The sequence below is a fragment of the Stegodyphus dumicola genome, chromosome 4 (genome assembly GCF_044657685.1).
Source record: "Stegodyphus dumicola isolate Sdum_Otavi_A_Nest chromosome 4, ASM4465768v1".
Taxonomy (NCBI): Eukaryota; Metazoa; Arthropoda; class Arachnida; order Araneae; family Eresidae; genus Stegodyphus; species Stegodyphus dumicola.
The window spans coordinates 97,848,237-97,869,477 of NC_140771.1; the positions used below are offsets into that span (position 1 = coordinate 97,848,237).

The 21,241-nt window shown below is 32.8% G+C and overlaps 1 protein-coding gene across 1 annotated transcript in view; it reads right to left on the bottom strand.

Annotated features, from left to right (window-relative positions):
- LOC118188136 (uncharacterized) overlaps positions 1–21,241 on the bottom strand; it is a 106,032-nt gene that overhangs the window by 53,913 nt on the left and 30,878 nt on the right. The gene's annotated exons all lie outside the window — the stretch shown is intronic.

A 21,241-nucleotide genomic window follows, 5' to 3' on the forward strand; every position in this document is an offset into this window, starting at 1 on the left:
TCCAAAGTTATTAAATTTTTGCTAGCTTCTAGATTTCCTTGTATATTGTTACGTTATTTTCTTCCTTCACGTTCGTACGGGGTTCGTAGATTTGGAGTGAATAACGTCGACACTTGATGAAGTATCGAAACACACTTTATTTACCAATATTCTCAGGACAGCTCCAAAATCACTTTCACAGTCGTCGAACTGTTATAAACACGCTGACACGTTCAGCGACACAGCCTTCACACTGTCAGGCAATAACGGTGGAAACAGCTTCACTGCAAAGCACCCGAGTACAGCTCCCAACTCTGCTTGGTCGTTCTCGGAACTCCACGTACTCTCGAGACTCTCCACGCGATGCAATCGACGATACACAAGAGCTCTCGATTCAGCACAGTCTAGGACAAAACTCGACGACGCACTAATTCGCGATGCACTAAAAGACTCGATCAATGCACTCGACGACCAACTCGGCGCTAGACTTCGAGACACTCGTTCAATGACTGACTATCACCTTGCTAGACGAGGCACACGCACTCGCCCTCTCGATGAAGCACACTCTCGATACTAACTGACTGCGGACCAGCAGGGTTTATATAGCTTTCGGCTTGTGTTCGAGAACATTCTGGGCTAAACCGGTAAGAATTCGTTCCAGAAGGTTCTCCATCAGTCCATGGCATATCGCCAATTTTGTCGCCAAATGGACGATTTCTCGCCAAATGTGACAATTTTGCATTCTCTTGCCATTTATGGCAACTCTAAAACTGCTTTGCGGGGAAGCCATCTCACCGCGCCTTGACATTTCGTAACAATATTATTAACGACAATTTCGAAAATTTCAAATTATTTTGTCAATAACGTTATGGGTCACAGAAATATATCCTTAATACAGATGAAACTCATACAAATGTTTTAACATGTATTCTAATCATGCAGTATATGAAATTTCAAGGATTCCTTTTTCTGATGCCGTATAAACAATATAATAAGACCATATTAAATATAAAATCAAGAATGTTAATAGAACTGGAAGTTAAATGTTAATAAAACTGGAAGTTTACTGCCATTTTAATATCAGTCTTTTGAAACTAATATTTGTAACACTTTATAGAATAAATTTTATAAAATCAATAATCTGTGTTAAAGTTTATAATTTCCTAAATATTCCTTTCACAAATAAAGTTTGTTATATACCCTAATTAAAAACGTTAAATTAAAACTAGGCATTTTTTTTTTTGCTTTAAAAGTGACTGGGGTATTTTCTTATATTCCGGTGAAGTTTGTATGCCTTTACGTAATATGCATGCAATAGTTGTAGATTTATGAATAACGTAAAAGTGTCGCTAAGTCTACTGCAGCGCGCATTTGTTCACATTTGCAGATCTTAGTTGTGTAGTGAATTAAGTCGGTTGGAGCAACAACATCATTGTCTCTCTGCATACTGAGACCAAAAGTTAACTTTAAATTTAGGTGCACCGAAAATTTTGTCTTTCCGTTGGTTGGATTGCTTGTGTTTGCGTAAAATTTAAAAAAAAAAAACTGTTTTTAACTGTATGTTGTGTTTTAGTTTTTTTTTTTTAAATTTTATTTTACAATATTTAAGATATTTTAAGTTTTTCTGTATTTCTGCCTTGCCGTGGAGTGAGAAGTGAATTGATTGACTGAGAAATATATCTCTAATGAAATTTGAGTAAATAAGTTTAAATGAAATGCAGCGAAAAGCGTGCGTAATTTAATTGGCCATACAGAGAAGTCATGTTGCGCCCACATCAGATTTTTTTAACATTGAACCCCTGAATCTTACCTACGACTATTAAATAATTCAATATTTGTTTATAATTAGATAAAAATGAAGCTTTCTGAAGGGCTCAAGTATATATGAAACTAATTATATCGTTCACATTTTTGTCTGCAGTACGTTTTCACTGAAGAATATAATCGTCAAATTTCTTTTAGTATTATACCCATTTTTGTTTCTAGTTCTTTTTCACTGGTAGAGTTGTGTGTTCTGAATTCCGAAATTAGCCGAGACTCATCACTTTCATAAATATATGTAGATGCATTTGCGTTTGTTATTTGTTGCAAATGTTGACTATACGAGTAATATTACGAATCTACTCAGCTCATCCGTGATTTTGACATAAAACACCCAGAAATTCAAGGAACTCGCAGCTATCATTCCCAGCTGCCATCAAGCTCTGGACCAGACTGTAGAGTTTTTCTTAACTTCTTGCAAACACTACAGTTACAAATGTCATGCCTAACTAGGCTCAAATTTTGCCTGTTGTTGTGGAAATAGCTCCCGCTGATCCGTCAATTTTGCCAAAACCCGAAAAATCATACTGGATGAATTTTTCTTTTGGCGAGAAAGTGCCTAGGGATTTTGACTGCCGTACAGTGTCTGGGTTGCCGAAGGGGCTAGGTTCGAATCCCGGAGAAGGCTTAGATGTAAATTGTCTGCCCCTTTATAGGAGGTGAAGACAATTCACATCCAAGCCTTCTGTAGCCTTACATCATCTTCTATAGCCTTACAATCATCTTCTATAGCCTTACATCAAGCCTTTATATATATAACCTTTACATCTATAGAATTTACATCCAAGCCCTTTATAGAAGGCAATTGTGGCCTACCTGTTAGGTGCCTCCATAATAAAGCGCTCATCACTTCCATCCTTTGTAGTGGTCAACGGCCAGTGCCCGCCATTAGAAATAAAAAAAAAAGTTCTGGAATTTTACATCTTTGATGATTATAAGAAATTTTAAAGAGTATTAAAGAAATGGTTATAAGTAAATCTAATTTTGGAGCATAGTGATTAATAACTGTTTTTAATTAATGTTCACTAAAGCTGTCTTAATAATAATAATTTTTCATACATAAAATTTATTTTTTATACTCCTGTTGAAAATGCAGAGAATAAATAATACGTGCTTCAGTAAAGTAATGAAAATTACTCTTATTATTAATATTAACTTTATTGTCAGCTCAAAGGGCGTTGCCTGGAAGGGCTATTAATTTCGTTTTAGCATTTTGCGCCGAAAACTTTAAATGTCACTTTTAAATTGTTGCCACCAAATATTATCGCCCTGTATTATATTTAAAGAAATTAAATAATGAAGAATCTGCATTAACGTATGGTTGTTTCTCGCATTGTGCTAAAACAATGGTACCTATAGCCAACCAATTTTGAATAACGTAATCCTCCACCGAATATGGGCATCTGGAAACCCAAATTTGGAACTTAAAATTTCTTTTATTATCGATTTCATAATCTGTAAAGAATTTATGAGTTTTTGATTAACAAACTCAACGATTTCGAAGCGGGCAGTGACAACACTATAAGGGTTTAAAAAAATTATCTTCGGCGCGCGAGACTGTGTATCGGAAATTCTAAAGATAGGCTCATTTAAAAATTATTTTGCGGTATTTCGAGTTACTAGAAGTTCACATTTTGTGATATTACTGCTGAACTGAATTTTATGGTTATTTTATGGAAGTGCAAAAAACATGATACTATTTAATAAATAAAGTAACACATAAAACGTTAAAAAACGCCTCTTTGGGCGTAATATAAAATCTGAAAGCTTTGAGACTTTTAAAAATATTTTAATTACTTTCTTTACTAAAGAATAAAATTAATATGCAGTTTTAAACGACAAAATCCATGAAATAAAGTGCCAACTCACCTATTCCTCGATTTATAAAATTTCATTTATCTTAATCTAGTACAATTGGGTTTAATCTACGCAAGATTTCTTGCATAATAAAAAATGATAACAATGCAGTATTTTAAAGTTCATCTGTGTTCACCCGTGTTCGTCAACCAAATTAAGAAACCAATTCTGTTAGTTCTCGGAAAAAAGGATTCGGACGATAAAATGTTTTCTAGGAAAGCCACTTACTTCAAATGACGCGTATATGATTATGAGAGAAAAAAAAAAAAAAAGAAGAAGAATCTGCCTTAACCTATTGTCAAAAACGTTTTATTTTTGAACTTTTGGCTGTGCTTGAACAAATGAGAAATCCCATCCCACAGTGTATTTCAGGATCGAAGATATAATATGTTTGAGAAAATGCGTCGTTTAATTTATCTTTAACAATAAAAACATTTAGATTAGTTATTACATTTCCGTAAAATTATTTTTAGTTCTCGCTAAATCCAAAATTTTGACTACGGCTGTTGTATAGTGATTATTATAGGAATTATATGATGAATAACTGTTGAATATACTACATGCGTTAAATTCGAAAATGAGTAAATAAAATAAAAGGTTTGATAATTATTCTGCTACAAAAATATAAACGAAATATCTAATTTTAGTAAATTAAATAATAAATAATAATATTTTTATAAAACGAAATACCTAGTTAGAAATCTTATCATTCAGACAGTTAAATTACTAGAACATTTTTAAATGTTAATGTTACTAAAGTATAGAGATAAAAAAAATATAATCAACCAGCGGCCGAGCGTAAAATCGCCGAACATTGGTAGTTCGAGCTTGGATCAAATCTCGGCCGAACGGGCTAGTGCATGGTTAGTTTTCATGGTTTTTCCCAAGTGTAACGTTTTTACGAGCCAGTTTCGCTTAAAATGTCATCCAGAAAGGCATCCCTTCCCATAGATAGATAGCCTTTGAGCCCTTGAGTCAATTAACCCCCTTTTAACTTAGGTGAACAAATAGTAGTTAGAAGCTTTGAATAAGATCACTTAATCAGGCTAACTAAGAATTAATCTATATTTATGCAGATTATAGCATTTTTTGAAGAGTTAAATATATGAACATTATCATTTCAAGAAAGATTTTAAGGTGGTCCTTTAATAATTGTATTTAGAAATCTGCGAACACTTATTTGAAGAAATATTAATAATACAGTTATTTGAAAATACACGGATGGGTTAGAATCTAGAGGAAATCGTGGCAGATCTATATTTTAGAATCATTTCCTCCGAGCTTACTACCTGTAAATACATTCCTGTTAAAAAATAAGCAACAAAGGCAAAACACGGAGTAAAACAAAAACTATTTAATGGATATGCTTGAAACTGATCCAAGAAGTTGATGTGGTATTACCAGACCACCAAACAGTAAAGCAAAGACATGCACATCTATTACGACCATCGCATCGAAAAAGACCAAATGGGTCAGAAGAATGTTCAATGGAAACATCGCGCTAATAATGGGTGTGACATCCTGTGAAATGTAATTTCAGTTACATCATTAAAATAAAAATGATTTAAATGAATAAAAAGCACATTTATTTACTCTGAATAATTTTTTTAACTCGGCAGTTGTTTAAGGTATATAGTTAAAATTATAAAAAAAATTAAAGATCTTATATTACATCAAAAGTCAGCATCTAGAAGCCGGTTATTTGTCAGGCAGCGAGGTGAAAGGCAATATTTATCAAATCGCGTGAAATGATAAATGAGTGGTAGCGTAGTAACATGGTGCGTAGCCTGGTGCTTTCAACATACTGTAGAAACTCCGTTAAAGAAGATGTTTCTAAGCATATACCAGATTTATTTATTTTTTATTTTACAAATGCCAAACATTAGCGCCTAAGCCACTAGTTCAGGGGCTCTCTAGTACTTTTTAACAATGTCTCAAACATACACCAGAAGATAAAAGAAAGTATATGCAGTATAATACTTCAACAAATTTAATTTTATTATATTCAAACACATTCTTTTATCATAGATAAGTAATTTTTACTTAAAACTATTATAGTAAACATGCTATCTAATTTGAATGGGTGAAAAACAATTGTCTAAAGTAAACAAACAAAGCAGCAATGTCATTCATCTCGACAGACTTCTTAATCGAGCGTGACAAAGAATTATCTAACCGAACCGTAATACACTACTTTATTTGGCGAGAAAATGAAACCCGATTGGCGATATATATTGCTACCTAGTAAGATGTGCGAGTCGGTGGCAATTAGGATTTTTTTTTTCTTTTTTCTACAACACAGTTTTCTAGATGCGTTCTTTCTTTCTTCCCCCTCCTGGAAACAGAGCTCTTCACAAAATGATATACTGTCTACGAGCGTTTACCTGATTCGATAAGTTCATGTTTTCTTGTTCTAGTGTTTTTGTTCCTATTTCATTGAGCAAAACGAAAACAATGTTATCACATTACACAATGGGGAAATATTTTGCGTTCAATTTTGAATGCTTTTTGTGTTTTTCCTTGAGGTGAAAAATTCGGCAGACTTCTCAAAAATAAAATTTTACTCTAGAAGTTTATTTTTAAACAGCTCTGTTTAAAAAGTATGTTTTAAAACTCCATTTGTGACACCATTTAAAGCGAAGTATATGTAAATTTGTCCTTTTGAACTTTTATTTTCTTTCTTTTTGACGAAATTCTTTGCTCTTTCTATTGTGTTGCGTATTATCTACATTTTATTGATTCGTATACATAGATTTAAAAATAGGTCACGTAAAAACATCTTTTTGCTTCAGTTTTCCTTCACGAGAATAAGATTGTACAATTGTACTTATTGTTGCCAATCCTCAGGCAGCAATAAGTACAATTGTTGCAAAATCTACGCTACAGCACACATAGTTGTAAGTTAAAAATGTTCAAAGGAACACTTCCTCTTCAAGCTGGCACTGTGAGAAAATATTTCCTAAGTGACGCGAGCATCATGAATAATCACACTGAATAATCTCGTGAGGGCCACCTCCCAAAGATGATCATTTGTGAAAGCGATCTCTCTGAGAACATATTGGTAATGACGACTATCTCTCTCTAGGAGAACAAAAGTCATCTGAGTGGTTGTCTTACAGAGGGTTCATTGTATATTGATTATTAATAGTTCAATAATTTTATTCAAACGTTTTCGAGTATTTTCGAAAATTTTAGGTTATTTATTAAAGTTTCACAAATATTAAATTTTTGAGCGAATTTTAAGTTTTATAGCTATTAATTTGTAAATTTTTAAATATGTGATAATTTTCCATAAATAGTTTCAATATGTATAGCAAAATTAAATTAAAAATATATGTAAAGAAATCCTGGCTCAAAATTCATATTAGAACTTTGAACATTTAATCCGTTGAAGAAATTGCTTTCCGTTTATAAAGTAATTAACAATTTCCTTCCACGAAATCATCTCTCCTTTGGCAGATCATTCTCCTGTTCATTGCCTTAGTTAAGATTAGCAAACAAACAAATTTAACACTCCTGTTTCCCTTTGCACTATTGGCCTATTGGTTAGGATAGCTGAATACTGAATAGTTCAACTTGGGTTCAAATTCCAGCAAACGGGCTGAATGCATGTATGCTTTTCCACTATGCGGAATGCGAATAGGAGTAAGTTTGCCTTAGGTTGTCCTTCATGAAGGCATCCCTCAGGCAGATAGGTAGTATTCGTGCGCTTCGCCTTAATCTATTAATCTAACATGACCTAATCCTCAGGATTGAAGGTCAGGTCCAAATCTTGCGATAGTTTGCTTCTAGAATTTGAAAGAAATAATTCTTTGAAACAATATAAAATCATTAGCCATATATAACATAATATATTAAAACGTTATTTACTTAAATAAAAATATTGAGATTAATGTTTAGTACGATGTCTATGCGAGTGCGTACACATTATTTGGATTACTACTTCATATCAAAAAAATGCTTATTAAAAATATTAGCTTTGTAAAATCGTTAAATTAAATCCTAGACCACAAAATATCCCGATTTTCCCCCGACTGCCTCCAAATTTTGCCTTTTTAACCCATGATAATATTAATGTTCCACTTTAAAAAACAAGCTTGAATTCCGTGAAACGAGTTAATGGTAAGACTTATTTTTTTTTTCATTTATATACGCAAAATATTAATGCAGTCTCTTAAGAATGATAATCCAGGAATGCTGTAAATAGTGTTTAATTGCTGATGTAGCTTAATCAAAGAAATTAATAATTCTATTGAAAACTAAATAAACTTTTTAACTAATGCTGTGACATTTTTTATAGCTCTGAAAAAAGATTAACATGACTAGTATAAATTCACCAATTCCTTATTTTAAATTTAAATAATGACATATTATATTACATATTAAGTAAAATAAAATAGTAAATTATTTTGTTTTAAAAATATTTTCCCAGCATTTGTGAAACGAATTTTATTTTGCTAAATAATTCCAAATTTACATGTATGAATGTACATAAATTTATGAATATAGTACTTTCTAATAGTATTTTTTAAAATATTTTGTAGATTTTTTAATAAGAGTATAATAAGAGTCAATATGCTTGAAACGACAAGTTATGTGACAGCATCTAAGTATTCAATAGGACAGTTACATTTCTGTCAGTGCAATTTCAAAAATGTAAAAAAGAGAACAGTTCAAAGCAAATAATTAGCAAAGTCTGTCTGCATTCGTATACTATTCAGTCTGTATTAGTCTACTTTGCCGTATTTATAATGAAATCAAATTAATATTAAACGGATTTTACGCATGCAAATACTCTCGTATTACTTTTTATGCACTTATTTTTCTGTTTATGAACTTAATATATCCATATTTAAACTCTTTATCTGCTGTGGAGGGGACGTAATATTCTGCATTATAAAAACTTTATCCAGGATACTGGAATATCTCACAGGAAGCAATTTTCAAACTATGAGACACATTTAATATCCTGACAAATTTAATCTCCTGTTCATTGTAACTGAAAACGGTACTTACAACAAGAACCAAACCCTGCAAATGGGTTTAGCTAGGTGAGTATTTTCCCGATTTTCCCCATGTGTAACGTGAATAAAAGCCGAGTTCTCTTAGGAAGCCCTCCCTAAATCAGGAAACATGATAAACTAAAACTGACTGTCGAGACTAGAGATGCGGACTTTCCGAATGCTAGCGGAACGTCCTTCCAGTTACAACCCAAAGGCATTTATTTGGTAAGGAAGAAGAAAATACCTTGCAAATTTATCTTAAGGACCAAGCGACAGCGATGCAGCTTTGCATTCCGCATTTCAGAGCCATTTTTGGCTGCAGTGTCGGGCTGTCTCACCGTGCAAGAAGGCTAGCGGAAAGGCTGGACTCCATTATTGGCGTCCATGGCGACGTCTACTAATAAATCCTGGACGACATCAAACGCTTATTCTAGCCACACTGCCGTGAAGTTAAGAGCATAATGTCTGATTGGGAGCAGAGTCTTCTGTTATTAGGACCGGATTCAGAAGTGTGTGTGTGTACATGTGTACGTATGTATGATCGTATATATGTGTGTATACACGCTGTCATACATACGTAAGTATATATTTACATGCAAACATGAACACATACATCCATAAATTTCTGGACCCAGTCCCGATAATAGAACAGTAGTTTCCCGTGACTCGGATGATTAAGTTAGGTTAGGTTTGACAAGACAACGAGAGCTGCTTGCCTATGGGAAGCGGTGCCTTCGTGGAGGATGTTTCTAAGAGAAACTACCTCGTATTCACGTTACACATAGGTAAAACAACAAAATCAGCCATCCCATTCACTTGGAATTAATCATGGATCGTAGTACTTTGCTCTCGTATTCCTTTGCTACAGCCCAAATAATCCAATCCATTTCTTCTGCACATAGAATTTGGGGGTTCGACAGTATTCAGATAATCTAATCTAACACGAATCTATGTTTACTTTGTAAAATTATTCAGTTTAATCACTTCTACTACTTTAATCTTTCTAGTCAAGTTTTGGTCTGATGAAGCAATTTTTTAAATGTGTAGAACTCATAACCAGCTGTAGTGATCTCAGATTCATAATATTTGTTATAAGATTCTACCATTAGAATCCTTCATTGGTTCTTTTTTGGTACATATATATTAGCAGTAGCTACAGAATTTGAAGAGAAACTAATCAGATCGTGAATAATTTTTAAACAGCATAAGGACAACAATTAAGAATTTGCAGAAACGTTGGGAAAAGCAATTCCAGAAATGGAGCATTATAAAGGTGGATGCCATTTCTTTTTCAAAATCTATTTAATGCAAAAATAGAAACTCTTGGTGTAATGTAAAATGAAATAGTCTGAAAACCTTGAAATTCAGGATTGAATCATTAAGTAGGTAAACAGGGCAATTAGTCTCAGACGGTGTGTGGATAAGCAAGAATGAATTTTAAATTCATCAGTACGAAAAAAATATTAAATTTAAGATACCTTAACGCTTACTGAAGCAGACGGAGAAGGTCATAGAGATTGTAGATTTCTTTCCTGTTAAAAAAATATTAATTCCTTGAAAGTAGAAAAGCAACAAAGGGAATCGATTCTTCGAGAAAAAAGGACTAAAATAAAAATATTTAATACCACGGTAGTACCATTCTTGATGTAAATATTAAAAATAAAAGAAAAATTCTCCGATGGTATATAGTTTCTTCAAGCATGGATAACTGAAATAGAGTTAATGATTCAAATTTATATTTATTGAATAATCAGATAACATACACAGCTTATTCCAAACATAATGAGAATGGCTTCAAAATTCTTTTATTGGACGCATAGAAGTTACGATTGATCACCTTTGAAATATATGATTTCTATTCCAATACAGAAATTTCAGCATTGTTGTCAGTCTTAGCAATAGTGAAAGAAAGAGCAACTGGGATATAGTTCAAAACTCTTGTCACAGATGTTCAGTTCAGAGGTTTTCATTAGTCCCACACTGATACCTGTAGAAGTGGCCCGTAGTTAGAGTTAGAAAATTAAAAAAAAAAAAGTCACATGGCGTCAAATCAGAACTATCACTAAATGGGTAAGTTCTGTGATAGTTTTTAGCCGTAAATGCCTCCACAATCAGTGATATATGGCTTGGCACATTGTTGTGGTGAAGACATCATGTGTTTGCACTTTCAAGACAGCCGAGCACAATTCTTTTCCTCAAATAGTAAAGCATGTTTAGATAACTATATCTGTGACAATTGAGCCCACCAGCGGGCGAGCGGTAAAGACGCTGAACACTGGTAGTTCGGTCTGAGGTTCGAATCCCGCGAACGGGCTGGCTGCATGGGCGTTTTCGTGGTTTTCCCCATGTGTAACGTGTATACGAGCCAGTTTCCCTTAGAAAGTCCTCCACGAAAGGCATCCCTCCCTTTAGGCAGATAGCCCTCGTGTGCTTTGCCATAATTAAATACACCACCACACACCTGTGACAATGTCCTCGGTTCTCTAAATTAAAAAATTCTGTGATTAGTTCTCAGCCCTTCTCTGTTCTTTAATGAATGACTTGCATCACAAAAGACGTGCTAAAAACGTAATTGCATCTCCTTAGCTGTCCTCGGTAATTGTAATTTCTTCAAAATCAGATTTTAAAAGTTTCAACCAAAATTTTATTATGTGACACTGCTCTAGACGCCTATGTAGTTTCGATAATGACAAAACCCAAATACTACTGCGCTCTTCGCTGAATACAAACTGCTACAAAAATGTAGACTCAACATATGAAGGTAAAACCGTTTTTATTTGGATTCGCCTTACACCTAGTTTCCTTTCCTGGAATTTTTCTGTGTCGAAATAAATCCTTCTGATCACTTAGGGCAAACCGTATATGCAATAAACGTCTGCGTAAACAAACTTTTGCTTAGATGCGTTAAAGAAAATAAATGTTGGTTTTAACGGAGTTGGAATCATTTCTAATATTCTTCCATTATTTTAGTTTTTAAAGTTTAGAGCTTATTTTAAAATGAAAATAAGTGATCTTAGTACATCGAAACCAACAGATATTTCAATAAATTATGAAAAATTCTGCATTCCTAAATTAATATTGCCGTTTCGAAAGACAATTTATGTTGGTAACTGTTGATGTTAACAGTATTCTAGAAGATAGTTTCTGAATCTGGAAACTGAGTTTTAATATAGAAATAAGAGCTTTTATAATTTTCGATAACCAACAATTTTTATAATTACAAACTTACTGTAGTCAAGCAGTTTTTTTTTTTTTTTTTTTTTTTTTTTTTTTACTTCTCAGCTCGGTTCATAAGAATCTAGTTAAAGGTAATAACTGCTATCAGAATAAAGAGTTAGCATTTTGTCTTGTACAAATAAAACATTATTTTCTTAATATCTGCTATTGTTAACAATATTATATGTGCAAAGTTAAATTATACGGATTCGCATGTTATTCTTTTAAGATTCTTTAAAGCTAAATTTGCTGTTAATTTATTTTTCTGGTTTTAATATTTTTATTCATTTAAAAATTCTTAAAATAATAATAATAATAATAATATTTTTTTAAATGTTTATATCTTATAATTTAGTCCATAATATTATTACGAATTTCGTACATATGTATGTAATTTTAGTGAAATTATACGTAAAACTGTAGTATTTGTTTATATATAACGTAACATGAAAATGCAAACATGAAGCAAAGCGGAAAAGTAAAAATGCAGGGGCAAGTCTTTTTAGCATTAAGTAAATGGCTGTCTCGCTAAATTGGCGAGATATCCCCAAGCTAGCGATGGTTATAACGACTAATTTGGCGAAAATCGCCAAAAGTCACCGAACTTGGCGATTTTTTGCTCTATTTCTGTATAACTGTAACGAGTATTGTAACTGAATAACTGTAGCTGATCCTGTATGCAATTGTAACCGTATCCTGCTCTTAGACGTTACGTTAACTGTATACGCCTTCGAGCAATTTCGAGAAATGGAATTTACTAGAGATTTCTCGGTGGCAGGATAAAAACTATATGAGACCGGATAGAGCATCTATTCTTAGTAGCTGTTGTTAGCTCAGATCTGAATTCAGAGTAAGAGATGTCCTTGTAACCTTCGTTCTTTAGATTCGCGTTGCATTGCGTTGTGTTTAATCTTCTTAGTAGCTTGAAGTGTAACTACTGATTGTATTCTGTCGTACTATGGAAAGCTGTACGAGCATTTTGTTGAAAATCACAGCACTGTAAAGTATCTCTTTTGGTAAAGTAAAATTTATCAAGCTATTGTTGGCTGTGCTTGCATTGAATCTGTTACGAACCCGTACGCACGCAACAATATTATTGACCGAAATCCCAAAATACTGTTACCATTCAATATGAACATAACAGCTTAATTTATCACGCTGTTGTCATTGCATTGTAATAAAATGTGAAAACATGTTATGATAAAATGTCCAATCAGAAAGCGTTAATAATTTCTCTGTCATTAACCTTCAAAGTAAGTAAACATTATTTTGGAACATTCTGTATATCATGTTGGTATTTGCTGTAATAAAAAATACGGTCAATTCCTGAAAATGTTTTATCTCCAATCACTAACTTAAAAAAAGATCAACGGAAAATAATATATAGAAAAGAAAAGAAAATTTTATGGCTTTAACAGCAACGATAGCACATGATAATATAGTATATGAGATTGATTGCTTACCCATATCAATACTAATAAAAATATTCGAAATCCGGAAGACAAACATTGTTAAGTTATAGTTAAAACTGCTCACTCTCCCTCTGAGCGGCCAGGGTTTTCGCTAAGAAAGCACAAATTTGCCAAAACTACTATGAGAACAAATTAATTTTGATTTTAATGTAAAAATTCTCCTGGAATTTCATACCTGGATTTGTGTACTTTTGATATATTCCCTTAATTTCTTTGACATATTTTAATATGCACGTATATATACGTTCTTAAACATATGATAAAAAATATTCTAGGCCATATATATACGGCTTTGCCGCTTAGAGGGTCAAGTGTGCAGCATTGCATTGCTTCTAGTCGGAATTATAAACAAAACAAAATACCGTGTGCATCGTGACATGAGGAAGAAATATACGGAAAAGAATAAAAATTTATTCTGTAGCAAAAAAGACAAAGGATGAGCGAACGCATTTGGGAGAGAGGTAGATCTTTAAATATCCATGATTTAGTCTGCATAACCAAATAAACTTATTCTCTCGGTTAACTTTCTTGAAAATACAGGCAAATTGTTAATTGTATTTTTCTGTTAATTTTAATACGAGTTACTCTTTTTTCTTGCTTTTTTAATGTTCAACGAATTAAACATTGACGTCGTGCCAAGCATTACTCCGGTTACAAGGGAGTTGTTTTCAATTTCAGTAGGTATGTCATATTCAATTCATTCATTTCGGTAATGTGTCATCACATTTCGTTTCCAATATGCCACCAGTTGTCATTTGGAAAATACTTAATTCATAAATATTATAATTTAAAATAACTATATAATTTTCAGGTTTGTTTCTTGCATACTCTGGAAAACATTGCTTAGTAGTAACATGTTTTCTTTACCAGATAAATACTCGGACTATTGTGCTAGTGTTATTTCTGCCTGAGAATCCTTTTGGTCTTAAAATATTCAACGTAAACTACAGTTAGTTACTTTCTGTTATCTTTTTCGTGTACCGCTTGACTCTAGCCTTAACGCGCTTTTACGCAGATTTTTTTTTTTTTTTTCCTTCAACGTTTAAGGAAAGCGTTACCTTTTATGAGTAAAAAGCACAATAATTTGCTTAATGTATGCCATAAAACGCAAGCGCATTGTTATGATTATCGAGGGCAAGCTTAATTTCGTGAAGAGAATGAAAAAAAATAGAAACCGAAACTAATTTGCAGTCAAGTGCAGAATTCAAACTTCATAATCTAAGTATGCCATAAAGATAAATTTATAAGGTCCAATATATGCTAATGTTTAAAAAAATGTATTGCTTTGTTTACAATAAGTAAAATATAAAGATTTATCTATATAATATGCAGTTTATTAGTTTATGATGTTTTCTCCCTTCTTTCTGCGTGCCTTCGTGGTGTAACCGGTAGCACGCTCAATTTGTAATTAGAAGGTCCGGAGTTTGAGTTCTAAGGAGAGCACTGGGCATTTTTTCACGTTCTTGTATCCATATAACCTAATGGCTTTACAAGATGTACTGAAATTTCAAATTACTCTTAATTTTTCAAAGGAAGGATAAACGAATACCGAAGTGTAAATAGTGTATTCAAGCCAGAAAATGAAAGAATTTATATTAACTTAGAATGAAGAAATCCCCAGTCAAAGATAATAGATTTATGAACTCCATGCAGTAATAACAATTCATAAATAATGCTCTTTGTTGAAGAGGTATATAATGCATCTGTAAAAACGTGAGATCTTTTAAACTACTACAGTGCTTCATTCCTGATAGTAACAAAAATATTCGAACTATTGTTAACAATCCAAGAAATTGTGTTCTTTGTTGCTATTACTTAGATTTTTGAGTTTAAAATAAACTATGCAAAAAGCTAAAAATTCATGAACAACGTCAAAAAATTAAAACTTATTTTCCTCTTCGTTCCAGCATGCCTTCGTCGTGTAACGGTAGCACACTCGGGGCGTGTTCGATAGGTCCTAGGTTCGAGTCCCGGCGAAGGCAGTGCTCATGTTTCATGTCTCCTGCTTCAAAATAACCTAATGACTCTATAATATTACTGCACTATTAAAGACTACGACAACCATTAAATTTGCTCTGAACTGGTGCAACAGAATGTAGATATACAGACTGCTACTCGAAAAACCTTTCTGTTTAAATAAGCTCAGCTAATTTTAATAAAATAAAAACCTTCCAAGTGAAAACCTATTTATGGCAGAAATGAACAATAATGAACAGAATTCTATGTTATTCGTTTGAGGAACTGTATTAATTAGAAATGTTTAAGAAAAAGTGTTCTTTAATCACATAGATCAGTTAATTTAGTCTTATCCAACAAAATAAAAAAAAATGTAGTTTTCATGGTGAAGTTACTTTCCTTTGCAACTGTAATCGCTAAAACAAATTGAAAGAGGATTCGTCTGCCAACATGTCAGCATTTACTTGATGCAATATTGACCTCCACACTGCAATTGCTGCTGTTGTTTTTGTTAGACTTAATCATTCAACAAAAAAATGTTTGATCTTGTTGTTTTGCTTCGTAAAATATGCATTTCACGCCACTCATGCAAATACCTGCAACTAATGCAATTACTTCTAAACTCTTTAGTTCCTGATTGATATCACCGATGCTCTCTGCAACCTTGACATTCAACTGATAACCTGAGGCGACATCAGGCCAGTGATAAAAATTATTTTTCAAGTACAAGCATAATGCTTCCAGTTTTTTATCTTACCATTTTTTTTCCCTCATCAGCTTGTATTGAGCAAATGCAGACTTTTTTTACCGAACTTTCTTTCCGTAGAGAATACTAACTACTCGATTTATGACTTTCTTGTTCGAGTGCATTATATAGTTTCATTCCAGAGTGAGTTCCAACTAATTACACTTGTTCCTGTTCTTTCATTTTATAATGGTTAGACTGACCCATCATTGCCAAAAGGCTCAATCAAGAATTGGTAACGAAAAAAAAGGGGGGGGGGAACAAAAAGTTCAGTAAAGACGTGAAAAAAACCTTTTTAATGATCATATAATACTTTATGATGTTCTTTTGCCTTTTACTTCGGATTAGACTGCTATTAAGTGTGATGACTAATGATATCTCAAGGCCAGAAGAAAGGTTTTAGCAATAGTCTCCATGAACTTCTCTCATTTTTTTCAAACATTCACTACATGAGGTTAAACTTAGGTCTAAATGTGTTGTACAGGTTATATAGTATATGTATATGATAATTTAGCAGTCGTGGTGAAGCTTGGCATCAATGTTCAGGCATGGCTTTTTGCAGAGTGGTAAGGAGGATATTCAAAGACGACACAAACTGATTTAGCTTTTAATCGCACATTTTTATTTAATCCAATTAGCAGATCATTTTCATTTTAGATGAAAACTCTCTAAATTACATATCCATAGCGATTTTAACTAAGTAGGATTGAATTTAAACTTTCTGCGTCATAACTAATTCTAACAAAGGAAAGAAGGATGGACAGAGCAGCACGAAGTCTTGTAGCAGCGATATTAGGAAGCAGTCTCACTGAAAAATGGCGCGTGCTCAGTATTTATAGTAGCGGTTACATAATAGACTAGCAAATTCTATAAGGTACCGGTCTAAGGGGAAGATCCTGAATTTCAGAAAGTTAATTAAAGGTTGCGTGTTCGCGTAGAGCAAAGCCATCGTATATTTTTATATTTTACATATATATATTCATAAAACGTAAAGTACAACCTAATTCTTTTTCAGATCATTTTATGAAATAAACTTAGATGCTGTTAGTGAGAAAATAATCTTGTTATTGAACTTTATAAAGTCACCTATATAAATTTCTCGGTGGCTATGAAAATACTTGCTGTGTGCTTTAACATGCTTTGCAACGATTTCAGTGTTCACATGTTATTATAAGAAGGAACATTAAAAAAATCTGAATACTGTACGCAAAATGTTTCTTTCTAAACTCAATATTGCAGCAAATAAGAAAGTGATATTTCATATATTTAACAGTATGCGAAATGTCACTTTTATGAAATGATATTTTATATTTCTTTTCAACTAATTTTTTCGCTTCTCAGTTTTCCTAAATTATAACATAAGTGAAATAGGCATTAAAACTGCTCGACTGGGTACTAAAAATTATTTTAAAATTGTAGTAAGATTCTGATAAACTGCAAGGAGTTTTAAAACCAAATAAACTTAAGGATCAAGAATTTATACCTAGAAGTAACGTTTTCTGTTTGGAACAAATAGCACAGAGGAGTTGATGTAATGAACAAAAGAGTTGGGGGTGCTTTATTCTAAAAATGTGCTATTCTTTAAACATTGATTTCATTTTAGAACTGAAGTTTAGAAATTAATTCAGAACTCCTTAATTCCCAATTCACATCAGAATGCGAGTTAAAATTTTATTCAAATATTTTGTTACCATAGCATGCCATTAAAACAATGACTGAAATGGAATTTTATTCATTAAAAAAATTGTAAAGCAAAGCAAAATTACTGATGCAATGATCTAAACTTCCTACTACGATTTCACACTACATACAGGGCTGTCATAAAAAAACTTCCCGATAGATGAACACTTATCGGCTTATCCGTTCAACCAATCGAAATAAAATTTCAGATATTATTCACAGGTAGGTATGCGCTCGAGATTGTGACGATTTAAAACAATAAGATTTTCACAGTTATTGTTACAGTGAAAACATTTAGAAATTTTTGAATGGCAACACACATATTTTTCCTGCACAAATTGATCGACGCATTGAAAAACTATCTAAATGGCATTGGAACGATACATGTATGACCAAAATTGCTAGCATAAACATTTGCAAAAATGAGCATTCTAAAGGACCAATGATAACACAGGACAGGGGGGAAAAGTGATTGGAATTACAAGTTTTGAACGTGCTCACCTTTTCAGATGATAACGGACTGCAAGCGAGAGATTATTGACAACAATGAAGAACGTAACATCGCAGGAGTAATCTATATAACTTCACCTTTTATGGTATCTTTCAATTATTAGAAATCTTGTGGGTTTGATGTGTACACCCTAGATTTCAGATAACCCCAGAGCCAGAAGTCCGCCGGACTAAGTTTGAGGGATGGCAGTATCGACGAAACTGGCAAAGTTACGGAAGGTGACTCTATCTTGAAACGTTGTACACTCTGAAAACTTATAATTTCAGTAAACGTTTTCCCCCTCTCTTTTTCCCCCTCTCTTCGCTTGTGTTATAATTAGTCCTTTACAATGATCTTCTTTGCAAATGTTTTACGCCGGAAATTTTTGATATGCTTGTAACATTTCAACGCCATTTATAGTTTTTCAGTGTACTGATCAATTTACGCAGAAAAAACGTAGGTACTGCCGTTCGAAAATTTCGTAATGTTTCACTGGAACTGTAAACGTGAGGACTCTATTCTTTTAAATCATCACAATCCTGAATGCATACCTTCAATTAACAATATCTGAAGTTTTATTTAGACTGGTTGAGCGAATAGGGGCTCATATATCGGGAAAGGTTTTCTTTTATAACAACCCTGTATTTACTGAAATTTTAACTCAGTATTCTCTTAACCAGCTAATAGCGAAGGACATGCATAAAACATTTCTTATGATTATTGAATGATTATTATATATACCAATACCCCTAATGATGGTAATGTAAAAGCATGTAACTTAAACTAATCTGAATGAAATAAAAAAGAATTCACACCCTTATTTTTTTTTTGTATATTCCTTTATAGAATGAGAATATAGGATTCTAATACAACATTTTTTTTTTCAGTTGAGCTATTTCAGATATCACAAAAATAAGCACAAACAATATAGCGGCGTCGACAGGAATGTCGGCATGACGGTCAAAATCTAAATATAATAACGCTACACAGACATCCGTCGTAAAAAATTAGGGTGTTTAAATTTACATCTTCATATGTGTTGTTAAATGAAGCATAAAAGTGTATGTTAATTCTTCCCTCCTTAAGGCGTTCTATCGCTGTGTGTTTGGAAACGCCCGACTAGTAATCGGTTTGGTTGAAGTTAGAGGTGAAGGCAATGCACATTTCTCACGTCTTCAGCTGTGAAATAAAATGCCTAAATGTCTCTACAAAGGAACTCTCACATTATCATGGTAACTTTCAAGTTAAGAAGTTATTGTAAATTAATGATATGGAGAAGCTAACACAATACAATGTCTGATATTGGGCCATTGGCTTTTCCAGATTTCGGGATTTTCTGGATTTTAGATCATCAGTTTAAATCTAGTAAGATGACATGTAGAGATTGTAAAATTAAAAGTTTAAAATAGTTCTTATGAAAACTTGTAGCGTATATATGTTATTAACAAATAAGTTATTTTCAATACGAACAGCACTAAATGAAATCTTATGGCCTATGAATTTGATGAGCAAAATCTGTTGTATATGGAAAGAAATTTCTATTAAATTTATCCTCGTTAACACACTCAGCGCTTCGCAGCGCAGTTGGCTGAAGCCTGTAATCGTCGCCAAGCGTAATGTCAGTATAAAAAGGTTATCGTACTGTTTTGTATTCAGTTACTAATATTTAAAAAACGTATTTTGCACATCTTTGCGTGAGTCGTTTCTCAAGCTGCCATGAAATGACAGTCACGTGGGAATGAAAACAAAAAATAATAAAAAATGACTACCAAGTTGGCGTCAGAGACATAAGTTATTCAGTAGATGTAAAATCAGAGACGAACTTCGGTAAACTTTTCGGTTTCAAATGTACGCGTATTAGAAAGACGGCTTACAGAGTCAACAAATTTTTGTTTGTATAAATTTAAGCTACTAGATGATTGTGCTTCTTCAACACAGAGATGTTTTTCCTAGTGCCGAACTAAAATCAAGAACCAGGACATTTCAAGTATTATGAAATATCATTTCAGATACCAGACGCTCGTGGTTTTGACTGTTATTGTATTATTTCAATATGACTGGTGATTTTGATGTTTTGATTTAAATACTATTACATAAAGTTAATTTTCACTTTATAGTATCATACCAGAACACATGTTATTTGGGTAATGCATGAAAATGGTTAATTAAGGAATGATTAAGACATAAATCATAAAGGAAAAATCTTTTAATTAAAAGATAGATTTTTGAATCTATCAAAATTCAGACTTTTATCTTATTTATATGTACATACACTAGTATAAATAATTAAAGTTCATATTCCAAAAGGTTCTTCGTGAGACACTTTTTTAGTTAAAATGGCTTCATTGTGTATTAGAATACGCTTCCAATAGTGACATTTTATTTGGCATGCACTAAAAAAATATTTCTAAAACTAACAGCTATGACAACAAGTGGTCATTTCTGATAATAGATTATATCAAAACATCATTTACTGTTATGCAACGAATATTCGATATAGTGCCGTCCGTTTTCTGTTCTGTAGTAAGTTTTTAATATAAAATTCACAGCATGAATATTCGGAATTCATTTTCGAGTTTAAAATTCATTTATTGTTGGCACTTATAATCCACCTTTTTCTGGAATCCATATGTTGTTCATAGTTGAAAACAAATATTTTCTTCTTACGCTGATGCATTTAGCGGATAAACTGATGAAATAGAAGGGGTATCATTCTCATGTAAAATTCTCGAACTCAGCTCCGAATATAGTTATAAGTCTCGGACTGTCCAGAATAATCCCAGATGTCTTGTAAAACCTATGCATAATTTTGTTTTTAGATCTACCTATTACACCATGTGTTCAATAGACGCGACATTCTTTAGCTTTCCCCTCCTAAAGTTCTTGAAATTTAGAAATAATGCTAATCTGCAGTGATGCAAGCCGGTGCTCTAATGTTTTCTGCATATATTCTATCGGATTTAAATCTGGAGAAAATAATTCTTGTCACGCCATCGGATTCATTCGTCCTCAAGACAATTGG